At 36.8% G+C, this 6,000-nt stretch overlaps 1 long non-coding RNA gene across 1 annotated transcript in view; it reads left to right on the top strand.

The window, feature by feature from the left end:
* The first annotated feature begins 862 nt into the window (after window positions 1–862).
* LOC144456682 (uncharacterized) overlaps window positions 863–6,000 on the top strand; it is a 29,597-nt gene continuing 24,459 nt past the window's right edge. Inside the window, exon 1 of the long non-coding RNA XR_013485701.1 lies at window positions 863–943. This is a non-coding gene — a long non-coding RNA (uncharacterized LOC144456682). The remainder of the gene's footprint in view (window positions 944–6,000) is intronic.

Below are 6,000 nucleotides of genomic sequence, written 5' to 3'. Positions count from 1 at the left end.
CTTCAGGCAGCTAGGTGGTGCAGTGGATAGAGCACTGGTCCTGGATTAAGGAGGGCATGAATTCAAATCCAGCCTCATACACATAACACTTACTAACTGTGTGACCCTGGGCAAGTCACTGAACCCCATTGCCTAGCCAAAAAAAAAAAAAAGGAAGACAAGCTTAATGGAAGGAGATTCTGTGATTCTTTCTACTCCTTCAGGACTAGTAGGCTTGGGCCATAGTCATAGTAATATCTCACTGCAAATATAGTGCTTTATAATTTACAAAACATTTCCCCCCACAACATCTATGCATGGTAGGCAACACAACTGTTAGTATCCCAGTTTTCAAAATAAGAAAACTGAACCTCCAACAGGTGTAAAAGACTTGGCTATAGCCACATCCAAACAGTTTATATCAGACCTGGGACTTGTCCTCAGATATTCTTATTCCATGTCCAGTATGTTTCCTATTAATCATATGTAAATAGTAATTTTCAAAGGTCTTCTGCCAAAACTGAGATTTATTCCATATTGATTTTTAGGTATCTTAGCTACTCAGAAAGGGTCAGACCAAGTCACACATGCAGTTTTATGCCTGCCAACTAAGAAGGCCAACCATGATGGTATGTGAGTCAGGATGTTCTATTATTAGCTTACTGCTGTTGTTTCTCCTCCAGCTGTGTGCTCTATTGCTGAATATTAATAAAATCTTGTACAGGGAGGATGGCAACAGAGCCATTCCCATTATTTAAAGTGGTTTCAACCACTTTAGGGCTCAAAGAGTTTCACCACCATCAGAAATTCCACCACGTGGAAGCCGTTGCTCCTTTGCATAAATTCTTGTGTCTTCAGTATCACCTTTGCTATCAAAATCTATCTGCTATACTTGCAATCTTCACACAATGAATGAACTAGCTTCAGAGGAATGCCTTTGACCAAGAAATTCTAGGCTTTCAAGGTATTATCTACTATCCCTTAACAGAGAAAGGGAAATGTGGGGATCTTTGATTCAGAATGACTGCTGCTTAATTTATCTTTGAATTACATAACATTGATTATCTTTGGAATACTCTGCCTTGGAATTATGGCTCTAAATCAAATATGTCATTGCTCAAACCTGTTACCTATGCCAGCTTTATTTTTTTATGTTCATCTGCTGAATGCATGGACTTTGGGTTTTATTTCCATTGTTATTGAATCTCCTGACTCTTAAGTAGGTTACTGATCTATGATACTATGCCATGTGTTGTTTATCCTACTAAGACACTCAAATGCTGCAGGCATCCTTTTGGGCAATAGCAACATTTCAGTACCTAGCAGAGTTCCTGGCAGAGAGTAAGCTCCTAATACATGTTCTTTGATTGATTCGTCAATTGATTGCATGTGAATGAAACCATATAAATCTTCCAAAGTTAATCTGAATTAATTAAAGAAAATATATTAAATGCTTATTATATTTAGCGCTATTCTAAGGACCGAAAAACAGATGTAATAAGATAGTGAATGATATTCTTATACCAAAGCTTATATTATAATCCTTAATAACTTTCTAATATCTAATATTAGATATATGTGTAGTCTGTGCCACATTGTTTGCCATAAACTTACAGACTGTTCTTGAATCTTCTCAATCCATTTCAAGAATATATATCTTGTTCTTCAACTATATCATGAAGTCCTCAGTAACTAGATTCATGTCTTCTAATATTTTTATGTCTTCATATTTTAGAACAAGGTATTTATACAAATTAGATGATCAGCATAATATTTTTACTTGCCAACCACTTTTCATTAGACTTGGCAGAGATTTGGGGTGAAGGTGGTAGAATGATGTAGTGGGAAAATTTGTTAGGTGCATAATCAGATGATTCAGATAAAATTTGAGTTCTTCCACTTATCTATGTGACTTCAAGCAATTTGCTTAAATTTCTAAGATTAAATTTCATTATCTTTAAAATTAGAAATTTTGGACCAAATCAAGTGTCAGCGAAAGTCAAACTATGGTATTTTCTTGATTAGTAAACAGCAAATAGCAAAGAGTAGAGAATGGACAGCAAGCACTGGGCCTGGAGTCAGAAAGACTCATCTTCCTGAATTCAAATCAGGCCTCAGACACTTACTAGCTATGTAACCCTATACAAGTCACTGAACCTTATTTGCCGCAATTTCCTCTTCTGTAAAAGGAGTTGAAGAAAGAAATGGCAAACCATTCCAGTATCTTTGCCAAGAAAACCCTAAATGGGGTCACAGAGTCAGAAACACTAAAAAATGACTGAACAACAAGCATAAAGAGTAGAGAGGTAAAATGATACAACAGAATGCTGCCAAAAATGGAATTAGCATTAAACTCTTTACTCTATCCACTATATCCACTTATAAATACAAAGAAAAAAGGATAACTGGGGAAAATGCATCTCCAGCCACAGGTTGAAAGGATTTCAAATGATCTCAAAAATATGATGAATCACAGTTAGCAATACATAGTGTCATATCTTATTTTTTAAATCAAATATTAGTATCTTAAAGAGAAATGATTTCTTTTCCTGTTATTCTCTAATCATGGGAACAAGCAGAGAAGAAGAAAGTGGAAATGAAGTACAGAATAAATTACTTTTAATGTGAACAGATTTGATGTGAACCCTAGTTTGGATACTTACAGGAAGTACATGGCTAAGGAACTTGCTCAACTGGTTGACAGAATGAGGGCCCTAAGCTCTTAGAAGAAAAAGAGTCAGTGTGCCATATATGGAATAGCAACAACCAAAAGAAATTAAATAGTACTATATATGGAGTCAGGAAGTCCCTAGGTTAAAATCCTAGCTCTCACATTTGTTAATTCTGTGACTTTAGGCAAATACTTATTCTCTCTCTTCTTATCTGTGAAATGGAATATTACTTTCTACAATACCCACTTCATAAGAGTATTGTGGGTGAAAGTACTTACCAAAACTGAAAGCACCAAATAAATATGAACTTATTGGGGTTTTTTTTTGGGGGGGGTAGAAGGAATCATAAGGTTGGAAGGTATCCACAATAAATTTCATAACTTTATTTTTAAAAAAAAAATCTGGTTCTGACTATTTCTATATCATGCCCCTTTAGTGTTTAGTAGTGTCCTAGAACACACTGCCATCAGCAAAACTTCATCTAGAAATAGTAGCGTCTAGAGAATCTCCTCATCTCTAGGGCATCTCTTTTTCCATTAGGGCTCTCCCTTTGGACATCCTCCAATATGGTTTCAAAATAGAAGTCCCTGGAAGTACTGGGTATATAGCACTGCCACTTATTGATACAATCCTCACCCATACAAAGTGGAGCCATTCTATCTCCATCCACTATAAGGGATCATCATCTAAGGATAATCAAGGAAAGGATAATTTGTGATATGTCTACATTGGCTTCCTTCCCTAGTGAATCATAATGCTTCTGTTTCCCCAATCCTTAGTAAGATAAGGTGGTATCTAGAACCTTTCTCACTCTATTGAGTGAAGAAAAGTGGCATATTTTTCAAGAAGAGAATTTCAACCTTTTTGCATATTATTATCATAAACTATCAGATCCCATCTTTTACTAGAAGTAAATGGGGGAGCTAATTAAACATAATCTTTCAGGAAATATTCCTATTTGTGTGTTTTTTTAATTGGAATAGATTTCATTTCATGAAGAATTTTCATGTCCTCTTTGGAAAGCACTAGATGTATTAGAACTAAAAAGATGCCCCCTTGAAGGAGTCCCCAGATAGATGATCAAAGAATTGCAATAGTCTAATTATAAAACCAGAGAAGCACTCCATTTCAGGAGGAGCTCTTCCTTCCTCTTTTCTACAAGGAAATAAATTTAGTGAGTATTTTTAGTTTGTCACAAAGAGCCCAACCCTTACCATCTCTGAACCCTTATGATACGTGGCATCTATTGGTTATCTTTGGCACACACTGAAAATATCAATATCAAGCAGTCTAAGAGTTTATTGCTTTCTAATTGTTTTATGTGGGTATACTTTGCCCCTTGCCTAGATAGTGAGTTTCTTGAGAACATCAACTATACATTTTACCTCTCTTATACCTGCATAACTATCAGTGCTGGACACATAGTAGGTAATCAATAAGTGACTTAAGAGACTGACTTACTGTCTTTCCATCTCTTCGGATCATTAAGCATTGATTGAGCAGGGTATCCTAGAACTTTCAATGTTCACTTTGAAGGATCCTTCTTAAAATATTCTTCTCTGAGTTCCTGGAGCTCTTTATAGTGAATACTGAGTTTAGAGATAAAGAACCTGGGTTCAAATCACATCTGTGATAACTCTAGTCAAACTAACAAGCACTTACTAAGTGCTTACTATGTGCCAAAGTCTTGGTTGGAGAAAAATCTCTGGGAGACCAGATCTATTGTTCCCTCCATTTAATATATATGGCACTGGGCTAAGAACTGGAAACAGAGATGAAAGGAAAATCAGTCACCACCCTGTAGGAGTTCACAATCTCATCGGGGAGACAATGTGCAAGCAACTATGAACATAGAACATATATACATAGTGGTTTGAAGGTAATCTCAGTGGGAAGATACTAGAATTGAGTGAGACCAGGAAAGGCCTCTTACAGATGGTTGGATTTGTGTTGAGACTTGAAGGAAGTCAAAGAATCTAAGAGGAAGAATAAGGTGGGAGAGAATTCCAAACTTGAAAGAGAACCAGAGAAAAGCTTAAGAATGGAGAGATGTAGTGTCATATGTAAGAATCAGCAAGAAGGACAATGCTACTGGTTCATAAAATGGGAAGTGAAAGGGAGGGAGACATTAGAAGGAGGAAAGATCTATAAAAAGTGCTGTAATGAATGGGATAATAAATAGATTAGAGACAAAAAATTCTCTTAAATGCAATTACAGTCCAGCTAACATTATTCAGCATAAACCTATAGTGGACCCAGTCAGCATGGTTTTCTGACTTTTCTCCAGCTCTTTTCATCAGCACATGAATAAGGGCAAAGGAAATGGATGGTAGGAATAATCCAAGTTGGCAAGTAATGATCAATGATAGGATAAAGAGGACAAGGGACTTAGAAGTAGAAGATTGTGAGGAGTTGAATTGTTTCACCACCAAGTTGAGATAAGGAAGGTAGGAGAGTGTATTTGGTAAAAATGAAATATTTGGGAAACAAACAAAGGGCTGGAAGAACTAGGTAACTTAAAGGACAAAGAACAGGATTAGAAGATGTAAGGCAGAGGGAGGGGGTGGAATGACAATTAATTATTATCAAATAAAGAAATCTCAGAATTCTCAGAAGTGGGACAACTTGTGGGTGCTGACAAAATCAAGGGTATGACCACCTATGTGTGTATCACTGTGTATGTTGAAGGCCCTTAGTAAGAGATAGGAGTTGAAGAGAAAGCTTGTGAACCAGTCATCGAACTCAGTGAGGAAAGAGAGTGCACCCTGGAGGTCCATACGTAATAGCTACCAGAACCTTGATAAGGTCGTCAATTTAGATTGAATGAATTTCAACAGAGGAAAGATTACTAAGTGTTTGTGAGGGAGAGTCTAGAAGTGACATTAAGAATTTTCAGATTCTTCCATCATGATGAGTGAATCAGGGGTATGAATGAAAGTGCAAATAGTCCTGAAAAGGATGGTCAGGAATATTATCTCCTTAGTAGGAATCATGACTCAATGAATGTCAGCAGATAAAGGAAGTGAGAAAAGAAAAGGTGCTGAGTGAAAACATGGAACCCACATTCCAGTGAGCAGAGTGGATGGAATGGATAGATCTGGAATGGAACATTGAGAGGATAGGGTTGAGGGCGGGGGAAGAGTAAGAAAGCAGGCAGTGGAGGGATGGGGAACTGCATTTGTACAATGACAGCAAAGGTGAGGGCTCAGAATCACTGAGATGAGGAAAGTATTATAGGCTATGCTAACCATTGAGAAAGGAGTTCAAGATGATTATCAGTTGTTAAAAAAAAATTCCATTGAGGGAGACAGGTGAATAGACTGTTTAGAATTCTCTTGATGTACAACCT

The sequence above is a fragment of the Phascolarctos cinereus genome, unplaced genomic scaffold, assembly GCF_003287225.1.
Source record: "Phascolarctos cinereus isolate Bilbo 61053 unplaced genomic scaffold, phaCin_HiC Scaffold_4;HRSCAF=312, whole genome shotgun sequence".
NCBI classification, from domain to species: Eukaryota; Metazoa; Chordata; class Mammalia; order Diprotodontia; family Phascolarctidae; genus Phascolarctos; species Phascolarctos cinereus.
This window is presented reverse-complemented; position numbering and strand designations above follow the sequence as displayed.